Source organism: Callithrix jacchus, chromosome 15, assembly GCF_049354715.1.
Source record: "Callithrix jacchus isolate 240 chromosome 15, calJac240_pri, whole genome shotgun sequence".
Taxonomy (NCBI): Eukaryota; Metazoa; Chordata; class Mammalia; order Primates; family Cebidae; genus Callithrix; species Callithrix jacchus.
The window spans coordinates 602,501-616,242 of NC_133516.1; the positions used below are offsets into that span (position 1 = coordinate 602,501).

A 13,742-nucleotide genomic window follows, 5' to 3' on the forward strand; every position below is an offset into this window, starting at 1 on the left:
GGGCGCAGGCGCAGGAGGGGAGGGGGCCGGTGACCGGCACCGCCCCGACCCACAACGACGGCCAGAAGGCGACGGAAGCCGTCCGGCCGACCCACCGACCCGGAACGAGGGACCGGGACCGGGACCGGAGGTCCCGGCCCGGGCCCCCCCCTCGAACCGGGGGGCGGGCGGCCGGCAGGCCGGAGGTCGACCTTACTTACACACGACGGCTGGCCGGGAGAGACCACCGGGGCGCGCTCGGGCGCACGCACGCGCCGAACGGGACCCGCAACGCGGGGGAAGGACACGCCGCCGCCCCCGGACGTCGACACCCAAGACGCCTCGGGGAGGGGCCCCGGCGGGCCCGGGAAGCGAGGCGCGCACCCGGGGCGCGCGGACGCGGAGCGGGAGAGCGGGTTCGGGAGGAGACGAGACCCCGGGCAAGCCCGAGGCGACCGTGGAAGGCGCGGGGAAGGCGGCGAGCGGGGAGGGGGTGGGCGGCGGGCCACCGCGAGGATCCGGGGAGAAGCCTCGGGCACAGACGACCGCAGCAGCCGTGGACACACAACGGGGTCTCACCGCCAGCGGCCCGTTTGGGCACACAGGGGCGGTCCCGCGCGGCACACGGAGCGGCCGCCTGGCCTTCGGCGACCCACGCACGCCTCTCGGGGGCCCGCGGCTCCCCCACACCGCCACCGCAGTCGCGGCCAGCGCCCCATAACCGTCTTCCCTACACACGCGGCGGGCCGACCCAACCTCTCCGACGCCCACCGGGCCCACGCGGGGCCGACCGCCGCCGGTGCGCGAAGCCGAGGCACACACCGGGGGGACGCGGACACCGGCCGATGGTGGCCGGGGGCGACGCCCCTCAAGGCGGAGCCGGCTCGGGTCCCAGACGGGGCCGCCCCGGCGCAGCCGGAGAGCCGCTCAGAGAGAAAGGATCGGCAGGCAGCGGCGGGGAGTGGGCGCACACGCAGGGCCGGGGCCCACGAGGGCAGGGGCACGGGAGCCCGCCGAGGACCCGGGAGGGAACCTCGGGCACAGCCGGGCCACCGGGGAAGACACGACCACGGGATCCCACCGCCACAGACACGAGGGCGGTCCCGCAGCCCTCCCACCCGGGACACCGGCCGGCCCTCGGCACCACCGCAGAGACCCCTCACGGGACCCGGACCCCACCGCCGGGGGCCCCGGAGCGACCACAGCGACAAGCCCGACGCCAGGGCGACACACCCAGGATCTCGTCCATCCGCGACCCGGTCCCGCTCCGGGAGACCGGCACGCCCCACCGTGGGGACGCTTTCCCGGGCCCAGGCGGCCCGACCCGTCGCCCCGCACACAGCGCGGTCGCCGGCACCGGCAAGGGCTCGGCACGGCACGGGAGCGGGCGGAGAGCCGGCTCGCAGCGGAAGGGGGTCACGCGCCAGACGGGACGCCACACGCACCCAGCCTTCAAGCGACGACCTCCCCAACGGCGAGGACACAGGGCCCGGCCCGGCGGGACCCTCCCCCGACTCAGAGGGGGGAGGCGCGGGCCACAGTAGGCGACGAGCGGCGCTCGGTCCCCACCGCGGAGACCGGCGGACCCCACTTCTCCCCGCCACCGAGGAGGAAGAGGGAACTCTGCCTACACACGAGCGAATCCAATCGCCACGCGGAAGCGCTACCACAACGCAGAGAGAGGCGGCGGGCCGGGGGAGTCCGGTACCCCCAAAGCACACCTCTGGGATCGCTAGAGAAGGCTTTCTCACCGAGGGCGGGTCACACTCCCCCACCCACCGGTCGCCCCTCGCCGGGCCGCCCACGGAGGCGCTCAGGGACACCCAGGGAAGGGAGGGATGAGGTCTACGGCGAGAGGAGCGGAGCCCGAGGCACCCCCTCAACCCCGCGTCGAGGGGCACAAAACCTCGATCGATCGCCTCGACGACAACCCTCCGACGAGCTGAGCGCTTCTCCTCGGGACCCACACGCAGACCCCATGGCGGCAACCGGAGGAGGGGGCCCCGGGGGCGGGAACGACACCACCGCTCGGCCTCGGGCACCTGAGGGACAACCCGGAGCGCTCCAGGAGCACCGCAAAAGGCCCAAGCGGAGCCAACGCTCGCACCACCCCGGCGAGGGCAGCACGACGGGCCATCGGGACGAGCCCCCCACCGCCGCGGAGAGGGGCCGCCCCCGACAAGGCAACAACCACAGGAGGCGAGAGCGAGGGATGCCTGCCGCGTCAGAGGACCCCACCGGCCCCCGCCAGGCGGAGAACGGGGGAGCACGGCGAGGTCGGGCCGGATTCCGTACCCCCTACACCTCCCGATCCAGACCCCACAGGCAGGGTGCAGGAGAGGCAAGGGGGCCCCCGCGGGCGGGACGAGAAGAGCGGTCCCATTCACCGAGAATGTCCGTCCCTCGCCCACCGCGGATCGGTCGCGGCCCGGGAGAGCGTGACGTCACCACATCGATCGGAAGAGACCCAGAGCGGGGCGAAGGAGTCAACCTCAGCAAAGCCACGGAGCCCACGGGCCCGAGGCCGGCCAGCCCCGCTCCGGGGAAGGGACGGCGGACAACCCCAGAGGAGAGGAGGACGCCTGACACGCACGGCACGGAGCCAACGGAACGGGGTCGTCGCGACCGCCCCAGGTGCCCGCAGCAGGGAGCGCACACGCAGGCAGACGGGAGCCCGCCCGCCCGCACCGGCCTTTCCCCGCCACACCCAGGTGAGTCGGAAGAGACCCGGGCCCAGGGCGGCACCAGGGAGCCGGGACACTCAGACGGATGCACGGGAGGCAAGGCACACGGGCCCCAGCCGGCGGCTCAACCCAGAGCAGGGCCGGCTAGCCGGGTCACCGGTAGACCAGAGACCCCCCACGCATCCAGAGGCCCGACCTCTCCAGCGACGGGTCGCCAGAGGACAGCGTGTCAGCAATAACCCGGTGGCACAAAACGACAACTCAGAGTGAAAGATACACCCCGCCCAGGGGGCAGGGGGTCTAGTCACCGGCCACACCGCCGACTCAGAAATGCGTGACACGGACATCTGTCCCCAAAAAGGCCACCATCACAGCCAGACATGGAGCACCCAGGGCTGTCTGGTCGACCTAAACACACACACACACACACACACACACACACACACACACACACACACACACCAGGGAGCAGCCCTTCCCGGGCACGCCCTCCGGGCCACCGGTGCCACGCAGGGGCCGGCCCGTGCCTTCAGAAACAGACTCTTTCGGCCGTCCCCTCACACGCGAGGGACACACGACACGAGGGACCGAAGGCGCTCAGGGACCACTCTCCGACCACGAAGGCGGACTCGGAAGTAAAGCGTCACAGCAGAGGGACCGCGGCCAGGCGCGGCACCCCGGGAGGACGGCGCAGGAAGGCCACCGACTCCCCACAGGGACTCGGGAAAGAAATCCGGCGGGTGGGTGGGTGCCTCTGGCGGCCAGGGCCCGCGCTGGCCCGCCACAGGGCCGTGGAGTGGCGTCCCCGGCCACCCGCGCCACGCCCGGAGGGTCCCCGCGGGTCGCGGGTCGGGCCTCGGGAGCTACGGCGTACTGGTCGACCGGCCCGGGCAGCCCCGACACCTCGCTCGGGCCTGGAAACTCGGCGACAGCCTGCCCCCATACAGCCCTGCACGCCCGAGCTCTGACTCACAAGTGACTCGCCAGAGCTCTGGCGCCACAGGGACAGCCCCGCTGACGGCCGCAGGCTTTCCGGAGCAATGACTAGCTCACAGCGGGGACGGTCCCCTCCCTCGGCAGCTGTCACCGGAGCTCCAGAAGCCAAGAAAACCATATAAAAGCGGCCGCCAGATGGAGCCCGACAACCGGCGACGACCAGGTCCCCAAACCTGTCACCGAGAGAGATCCAGATGGCAGGGCGGCCGGCGGACGGCAAAACCGAAACCGTGAGTCGAGAAAAGTCTGGCCGAGGCCGAAGACACAGCCCCTCCACCCCAACCCCACAGAAACCGTCCTCCAAACGTGTCTCTGCGTAGACCGAGACAGGCTCCAAAGACAAGCCCACGACGTGTGGCTGTTTGGACATGCATCTCGGAGGGAGAAAGAACACACAGGACTCGGTCGCGAGTCGTTCAGGTGACAGAGAGACACAGAATGAGGACACTTTCACAATCAAACCTGGGGTGTGGGGGAGGGAGGGAGGGAGGGAGGGAGGGAGGGAGGGAGGGGGGATAGAAAAAAGACACATGGAGGAAGGAGAGAGGGAAGAAAGGAAGCAGGGTGGGGGGAGGAAGGACATGGAGAAAACAGAAATTTTAAAATCTGGAGAAAATAGATGATGAAAGACAGGTGGAAAATGAAGAAAGATGAAGAAGAGAAAGAATGAGGAAAGAGGTGAAGGAAAAAAGGGCGAAAGAGACAAAAAAAGTATAAAAGACAAAGAAAGAGAGAAAAAAAGGAAAGGAACAGAAAAAAGGAAAGAAGGGAGGGAGGGAGGGAGGGAGGGAGGGAGGGAGGGAGGGAGGAGGGAAAGAAAGAGAAAAACACAGAGCAAGAAGAAAGGAAGGCAGAAAGAAGAGGCTAATGCCATTTTCGGCATTAGCCCCCACCTGCATTTAGGTAAAAATCTAAAAAAAGGGAAAAAGAAAAGAAAGGAAGGAAGGCAGAGAGAAGAAAGAAAGAAAATAGACAAAATGAAATTTCTTGCTAAACATAATCGGGCCTGGCGACAGAGCTAGGCTCCATCTCGAAAGAAAGGCAGGGAGACAGAAAGAAAGAGCAACAGAGAAAGACAGACAGACAGACAGAGAAAAAGAGAGAGAGAGAGAGAGAGAGAGAGAGAGAGAGAGAGAGAGAGAGGCCAAGCAAGGTGGCTCATGCCTGTCATCCCAGCACTTTGGGAGGCCGAGGCGGGCGGATCACAGGGTCAGCAGTTCGAGACCAGCCTGGCCAAAACGTTGAAACCCCGTCTCTACTAAAAATACAAAAATTACCTGGGCGCGGTGGCACACGCCCGCCATCCCAGCCACTCAGGAGGCTGAGGCAGGAGAATCGCTTGAACCATGGAGGCCGGAGGTCACCGTGAGCCGAGATCGCGCCATCGCACTCCAGCCTGGGTGACAGGCTGAGACTCTGTCTCAAAAGAAAAAAGAAATAAAAAATAAAAAAAGAAAAAGAAAGGCCACACAAGAAACACAGAAACATCGAAAGAAACACAGGAACAATGAACGAAACCCAGAAACGACAAAAGAAACAAACAAGAAAGAAAGAAAGAAAGAAAGAAAGAAAGAAAGAAAGAAAGAAAGAAAGAAAGAAAGAACTGGAAAAGGCAATTAGGAAGAGAGAAACAAAGGAGAAAGGATAGACAGATTTCCTTTCGAAAGATCCTCTAACAGCATAGTAAGGCCCAGGGAGGGGCTGCGACCCACCTTCCACCTTACGAATACGGTTGGCCAGGAAAATATAAATACCACGTGTAACGTCACCGTTAAACGTGACTATGAGCCGGGCGCGGTGGCTCACGCCTGTCATCCCAGCATTCTGGGGGGCTGAGTCGGGTGGGCCACCTGAGGTCAGGAGTCCAACAACAGGCTGACCGACATGGTGAAACCCCGTCTCTGCTAAAAATACCAAAAAAAAAAAAAAGGGACCCACTTCCGTTACTTGCTGCTGTGGACGATAGGCAGCTGGGGTCGGTGAAGGATTCCAAGATGGCTGGGCGAAAACTTGCTCTAAAAACCATTGACTGGATAGCTTTTTGGGAGATCATACCCCAAAACCAAAAGGCCATTGCTAATTCCCTGAAATCCTGGAATGAGATCCTAACCTCCAGGTTGGCTGCTTTACCTGAGAATCCACCATCTATTGACTGGGCTTACTACAAGGCCAATGAGGCCAAAGCAGGCTTGGTGGATGACTTTGAGAAGAAGTTTAATGCCCTGAAGGTTCCTATACCAGAGGATCCATATACTGCCCTGGTGGATGCTGAAGAAAAAGAAGATGTGAAGTCTTGTGCTGAGTGGGTGTCTCTCTCAAAGGCCAGGGTTGTAGAATATGAGAAAAAGATGGAGAAGTATAAGAACTTAATTCCATTTGAACAGATGACCATTGAGGACTTGAACGAAGCTTTCCCAGAAACCAAATTGGACAAGCAAAAGTATCCCTATTGGCCTCACCAACCAATTGAGAATTTATAAAATTGAGTCCAGGAGGAGGCTCTGGCCCTTATATTACACATTCTGGACATTAAAAATAAAAGTAATTATTAAAAAAAAAAAAAAAAAAGAACCTCTTTAATTTTAATGTTAAAAATAAAAAAGGAAAAGAAAAACAAATTCTCCGGACGTGGTGGCACATGCCTGTAACCCCAGCCACTCAGGAGGCAGAGGCAGGAGAATCGCTTGAACCCCGGAGGTGGAGGTCACCGTGAGCTGAGATCGCGCCATCGCACTCCAGCCTGGGTGACAGAGTGAGACTCTTGTCTCAAAATAAAGAAAAAAGGAAAAAAGAAAGAAAGAAGAAAGAAAGAAAGAGAGAGAGAGAGAGAGAGAGAGAGAGAGAGAGAGAGAGAAAGGAAGGAAGGAAGGAGCCGGTCGCGGTGGCTCAAGCCTGTAATCCCAGCTCTTTGGGAGGCCAAGGTGGGTGGATCACGGGGTCAAGAGATAGAGACCATCCAGGTCAACATGGTGAAACCCCGTTTCTACTAAAGATACAAAAAATTAGCTGGGCATGCTGGTGCGTGCCTGTCATCCCAGCTACTCAGGAGGCTGAGGCAGGAGAATTGCCTGAACCCAGGAGGTGGAGGTTGCGGTGAGCCGAGATCGCGCCATTGCACTCCAGCCTGGGTAACAAAAGGGAAACTCCATCTCAAAAAAAAAAAAAAAAAATACCACACAAGAAACACAGAAACAACGAAAGAAACACAGGAACAACGAACGAAACACAGAAAACGACAAAAGAAACAAACAAGAAAGAAAGAACTGGAGAAGGCAATTAGGGAGAGAGAAACTAAAGGAGAAAGCACAGACAGATTTCTTTTCGAAAAATCCTCTACCGGCATAGTAAGGCCCGGGGAGGGGCTGCGACACACCTTCCACCTTAGGAATATGTTGGCCAGGAAAATAAAAATGCCACACGTAAGGTAACCGTTAAAAGTGACAATGAGCCGGGCGCGGTGGCTCAGGCCTGTCATCCCAGCACTCTGGGGAGGCTGAGGCGGGTGGGCCACCTGAGGTCAGGAGTCCAACAACAGGCTGGCCAACATGGTGAAACCCCGTCTCTGCTAACAATACAAATAAACTTCTTTAATTTTAATCAAAGAAAGAAAGAAAGAAAGAAAGAAAGAAAGAAAGAAAGAAAGAACGAACTTCTCCGGGCGTGGCAGTGCATGCCTGTAACCCCCAGCCACTCAGGAGGCTGAGGCAGGAGAATCGCCTTAACCCGGGAGGCAGAGGCCGCCGCGAGCCGAGATCGTGCCCTCGAACTCCAGCCTGGGTGACAGAGTGAGACTCTGTTTCCAAAAAAAAGAAGAAAAATGACTATGAGGGCCTGGGCCAGGGTGGTTGAGTGAGTTTACCTAGGGAGGGAGGGAGGGAGGGAGGGAGGGGTGGCGGGTGGGGAGGGGGGAGAGAGAGAGAGAGAGAGAGAGAGAGAGAGAGAGAGAGAGAGAGAGAGAGAAAGAGAAAGAGAAAGAAAGAAAGAAGGGGGGATATGCCTGAGTGGAAGGAGAGAAACCAAGGGGAGCAGGAGGGGACACAAAGAGGAAGGGGAAGGGACGGAGGCACAGTAGGTTATTCTAAAATGTATTCAAGACTGGGGTGGGGGTGGGCACGGAGGGCAACTCAGGAAACAAGCCGACTCCAGCAATGACACCTAATTCATGATTGCTGGCATCGCTGCCTCGAAAGGGGGGCACCGCATGTTTCTTCCTCCACACTCATTCGATGATTTCTGGGAAACGCCATTTACGAGCACACTCTGGACATCTACCTGCTTTCGCTACATCTGGGGAGAATCGGGAAAGTCCCCACTAACGACAAGGCCTAAAGTGGAGCTGTCATCCACAAAACCCAGGCAGAAGGGTCCATATGGGTTAAGAAAGACACCAAGAAAGAAAGGGAAACAACGGATCAAAGAGAAGAACAATCGGGCCCGGCCAGGGTCTCCAGGGGTCGTCTGGGCAACGAGGGAGTCGGGGGTGGGGGTGGGGGACGAATGGACTAAGGGAGGGCGGGCCTCTAAGTGGGGGGAGGTGGGGGGCGGGTGGCAGAGAGAAGCCACAGTCTCTCCTGACGGTGGGCGGGCGGCCAGAGCGTCCCGTCACGCCGCCTAGACTTCGGAGAACCGGTGACCGCTAGGTGACGCCCGATGACAACATATGCAAGTGTCAGCCCGGCACCCTCCCAGGCATTTCCCCCACAACTAATGGAGCGGAGACCCTGAGGGGGAAGGAAGCACCGTGACTCGGCAATACGCGCAGAAACACACGCACCTACGTACGTGCGTAGGTACGTAAGTACGCACGCACGCACGCACGCACGGACGTACCCACGCACGCACTCACACGCACGGCGTATCCCACAGAATAGCAGAGTGTATACCGTGATAGCGAGAGGGCCCACGCCATTTTCTTCTCTAGTAACAAAAGAAAAAGCAGGCCGAGGCCCGGCGGCCCACGCCCCTCACCCCAGCACTCCGGTAGTCAGAGGCAGAGGCGGGCGGGTCACCCGGGGTCAGGAGTTCCGAACCATCCCCGTCAACATGGCGAAACCCCCGCCTCCAGGCCCTCGAAAGGCCGGGCAGGGGCAGGAGAATCGCTGGAACTCGGGAGGTGGAGGTCGCAGTGAGCCAAGATCTCACCACCGACCGCACTTCAGCCTGGGCGACAGAGCGAGACTCCCGGGGCGGGGGGGTGGTGGGGGGGATTCGCTTCCCTCTTTAGGTGACCACGCACCGTGACACGTACACAGAGAGCTCGGAAGGTACACAGGCTCTGACCTCCTCTCTGTGGTTTTGAGTCGGTCTGGCGATATTTTCCAGGCCTTCCGTTTCCCCGTAAGCAGTCACAGAAATGAAAACTCCCTCCTTTCCCAATTCGTCTTCAGCTCATCATCAGGCCGCAAGAATAAGCAGCCCGACCCGACCCGACCCTCCCGCTGGGTCCGGGAGCAATTGCACTCCAGCCCGGGCGACAGAGCGAGCGGAACCTCTGTCGCAGAAGAAAACAATTAAAAAGAAGGAAGATAGATAGATAATCGGCCGGCCGTTTTGTGTCGTGCTGCGTCCTGGCACCCGCCCGGGCCGGTAGGCCCAGCTCCTCAGGGGCTGAGTCAGGGGAGCATCTCTCTAAGCCCACCAGTCAGTTCAAGGTCACAGTGACCTACGATCGGCCTGGGCGACACAGGGAGACCCCATCTCTAAAAAAGTACATGGAAGCGTGGACGGTCGTAGAAGACATACAAGGAGGTGGCGGAGCACGGGAAGGCTCCGCTCGTTCCTGAAGACCAGAGCACAGCCGGGTGCGGTGGCTCAAGCCTGTCGTCCCAGCACTTTGGGAGGCCGAGGCGGGTGGATCACGAGCTCGAGAGATCGAGACCAACCTGGTCAACGTGGTGAAACCCCGTCTCTGCTAAACATACCGGAAAATAGACAAATAAATAAATTAGCTGGGCACGGTGGCACGTGCCTGTAATCCCAGCTACTCGGGAGGCTGAGGCAGGAGAATTGCCTGAACCCAGGAGGCGGAGGTTGCGGTGAGCCGAGATCGCGCCATCGCACTCCAGCCTGGGTAACGAGAGCGAAACTCCGTCTCAAGAAATTAAAAAAGACCAGAGCACACAAACAGGACCATCCGCTTGAGGTAGCCACCGTTCCGAATCACGGCGGAGGCCTCGAGGATTTCAGAGCAAGGCCCTGCCGTCATCTGCGGCACCCGACCTCGCCTGTAAATATTTCCGGAAACCGACTCGTCCGTCCATTCATTCACTCACTCATCCATCCATCCATCCATCCATCCATCCATCCATCCATCCATCCAGTAGGGAGGAAGGAAGAGAAAAAAGAAAAAGAATGAGGCCGGGTGTGGTGGCTCATGCCTGTAATTCAAGTACTTTGGAGGCCAAGGCGTGCAGATCACCTGAGGTCGGGAGTTCAAGACCAGCCTGACCAACATGGTGAAACCCCATCTTTTTTTTTTTTTTCCAATAAATAAATAAATAAATAAAAGAAAAGGAAGAAAGGGGGGGAGGGGAGGAAGAGAGAGAGAGAGAGAAGGAGAAGAAGAAGAAGAAAGAGGAGGAGGAGGAGGAGGAGGAGGAAGAGGAGGAGGAGGAGGAGGAAGAGGAGGAGGAGGAGGAGAAAAGAAATAAAAAGAGGGCAGCGCACCATGGCTCACGCCTATAATCCCAACATTTTGGGAGACTCAGGTGGAAGAATCGCTTGAGCCCAGGAGTTTGAGACCAGCCCTGGCAACACAGCGAGCCCCCGTTTGTACTAAAAAATCAAAACAATTAAAAAGTTAGCCGGGCATCGTGATGGCAGGCACCTGTATAGTTCTAGCTGTTTTGGAGCCCGAGGTGGGAGGATTGCTTGAGGTCGGGAAGTGGAGGCTGCCATGGGCCTTGGCCAGACAAATGCACCGCAGCCTGTTTCCCGGGCTGGTCTTCAACTCCTCAGCTCTAGCGAAGCACCTGCCTCACCTCCAAACTTGCACCCACCACATTCATCCGTCCCGGAGGTGTCTGTGACAGATTTTAGTAGGGGAGCATTCATTTCTAAATACCAGAGCAGATCAACAGGACCATCCGTTTGAGACAGACACCACCATTCTGAATCACAGCAGAGGCTTTGAGGATTTCAGAGCAAGACCCTGCTGCTATCTGCAGATAACCACCCTTCTTTCGAGGGACAGGGCTCTGTCAGGTAGCCTCTGGCTGTAAACCAAAGGCCCAACCACGGGGCCATAAAGTTAACCATGTTAGCCGAGCCGCTCATAACGCACCGAGCATAATCCCAGCACTTTGGGAGGCTGAGACGACGGGTGGATCACTTGAAGTCAGGGGTTCGAGACTAGCCTGCTGACCAGGGCAAAACCCCGTCTCTACTACATACACAAAAGTTAGCCGGGTGCGGTGGCACGCACCTGTAGTCCCAGCTACTCACTCGGGAGGCCGAGGCGGAAGAATCGCTTTGACTCGGGAGTCGGAGGTTGCAGAGAGCCGCGATCACGCCACTGCACTCCAGGCTGGGCGACAGAGGAAGACTCCGTCTCAAATAAGAACAATAGCAAGAAGTATAATAATAGTAACGACGTTAAATTAAATGTAGAAAAACAAGAAATCACACATAATTTGTAGCGTCATTGCTGCCTCAAAAGGCGAGAAGCATAGGTTTGTGTCACCATGGGTTTTCTTTGTTCCTGAAAAATTGCTCATTCATTCATTCATTCATTCGTTCGTTCGTTCAATTCTATTTTATTCTGTTCCATTCTATTCTATTCTATTCTAGCGTGTGTGTGTGTGTGTGTGTGTGTGTGTGTGTGTGTGTGTGTGTGTGTGTGGCTTACTTCTGTTTTCTAAATATGGGGTTTCTTTTTTCTAAAGATGGCCAGGCTGGTCTTGAACTCCTGACCTCAGGTGATCCACCCACCTCGGCCTTTCAAAGTGCTAGGATGACAGGCGTGAGCCACCGCGCCCGGCCTTATTCTAATATTTTGGAGAAGCAGTCTTTCTCTGTCACCCAGGCTCAGTGCAACCTCCGCCCCCTGTGGGTTCAAGCAATTCTCCTACCTCAGCCTCCCGAGTGAGTGAGCAGCTGGGACTACACTACAGGCACGTGCCACCACGGCCCCCTAACTTTTCTGTATTTCCAGTAGAGGCAAGGGTTTCACTATGTTGACCATGCTGGTCTCGACCTCCTGACCTCTGATCCACCCGCCACAACCTCCCAGGCAGGCTTGAGCCACCACCACGCCTGGCCTATTTATTCTTTTATCCTTAACTTTCCAGAAGGCTAGTTGCTTAAGCTTTCTAATTATTTTATTAATATTACTAATACCCTGATAACACTCCTAAAATAGCAATAGTTACATAATTGTATAGAACTGTCCTTGGATGATAAAGCACTTTTATTTCACATCAAGACAGCAATTACTTTAGATCATAATATGTCCACGCTAGACACCTGAAATTATACCTAGCACTGTCTTTCTATGACTAAAAATTCAGAAATGCATACTGAACAGAAGATCCTTATCAAAATGATTTACGAGTCTTACAATTATCCTTTAATTCTTGCCGGGTATTGTTACTGCTATTTTGTGCATTAAAAACTGGAAAACAAAACAAATGACAAAAATGACATGAACTCCAGGTAGGGCTAGCTAGGTTCCTCAGGTCCATTTTCTTCAGTACTTTCAATAACATATGAAGTGTTATGAAGCTTGCCCCATGGATTTTTCAACTGCATACTATAACCTGAAGGGTTAGGGAAAAGTCCGAGAAAGGGTCCTTTGAAGTAAAAATTAATTTAAAGGGACAAAACCCACACAGTAATAGAAACAGAATATTAATTTTGTTCTCTATGGCAAAAATAGCCAACACGGTCAAGAATACTTTATGAGTCAGGTTGCAAAAGTGACAATTTTAGAAAACTCTATTAAGAGAAATTGACAGAGGGGGAGGTGGGGAGGGATAGCCTGGGGAGAAATGCCAAATGTGGGTGAAGGGGAGAAGAAAAGCAAAGCACACTGCCATGTGTGTACCTACGCAACTGTCTTGCATGCTCTGCTCATGTACCCCAAAACCTAAAATCCAATAAAAAATTAAAAAAAAAAAAAAAAAATGGACAGAATAAAATCTGATTTCTCACACTCTAAAAACTGATGAAAACTAAACTGGCTTCACCAAAAACAGTCAATCTCTATGGTAACACTGTAACTCTCAGGTTGAGTAGCTCAAAATCAATCCAATCTCCAGCAAGACAAAGTTTAGCCTTTCTGTTCATTTAGGAGGATATTCTTTTTATCTGATCAAAGAACAATGAGACCCGGGGGTCAGAATGGCGATTCCCTAGGCAACAAGGGAGGGAGGAACGCGAAGATGGGGGCGGGGGCGGGGGCAGCGGACAAGTCACAGTTGCCCCGGGCTGTGCGCAGGCGGCCTGAGTGTTCTTCCTCCATGAGGCCTCGGTTTTCAGAGTGCCTTCTTTCTTCCTCCGTGAGGCCTCGGTTTTCAGAGTAACGGTGGCCGCTAGGGGATGCCCGAAGTCTGCCTGCCAACAGAGAGTGTCAACCAGGAATGAACTGGGATCGCCAGGAACGGGAGCGGGAGAGGGGAAGAATGGAGCCCTCCCCCCACCACAGCACAGTGGGGCCGCCGTGCCCTCCCAGGCAGTTGCCACAAGCAATCGACCAGCGCCTTAGGGAGACACAGCCTAAGTCCCCACCCATCGGATTATGTGAAACTTCCTTCCAGAGAGAAGAGACCGACTGGAAATTCTCTCCGTCAAGGTCGAAACCTAAAAGGATCACTGGCACACCCACCAGGCCCAAGACAATTTTGAAAAGAGTTGTTTCAAAATGGAAGAGCAGTTTCTGTGTTTGGGGTACATCCGTATATTTCCGTATAACAAAATTAGTTGTTTTAAACATGACGCTTTAAAAGAAAAAAAAAAAAATTTTTTTTTTTTTTAACTCCTTACCTGTACAGTCCTGCGATAGGCAGACCACGGGACTCGTCAGCTCAGAGTCCGTGAGGCCAGAAGCTGACATCCTGCATGTCTACTCAGAATGAATGAACGAAT

General features: G+C 56.5%; 1 long non-coding RNA gene and 1 pseudogene across 2 annotated transcripts; one reads left to right on the top strand and one right to left on the bottom strand.

Moving 5' to 3' along the window:
* Positions 1 to 5,601: 5,601 nt before the first annotated feature.
* Positions 5,602 to 6,200, top strand: LOC144579464 (ATP synthase peripheral stalk subunit d, mitochondrial pseudogene; annotated as a pseudogene). Its single transcript, XR_013527003.1, has one exon. The product of XR_013527003.1 is annotated as an ATP synthase peripheral stalk subunit d, mitochondrial pseudogene (transcript).
* Positions 6,201 to 10,021: 3,821 nt separating this feature from the next.
* On the bottom strand, positions 10,022 to 13,742 carry LOC144579465 (uncharacterized). The gene is made up of 2 exons (XR_013527004.1): positions 13,641 to 13,742; positions 10,022 to 13,211 (listed from the first exon to the last, which is right to left on the bottom strand). It is a non-coding gene; the product is annotated as an uncharacterized LOC144579465 (long non-coding RNA).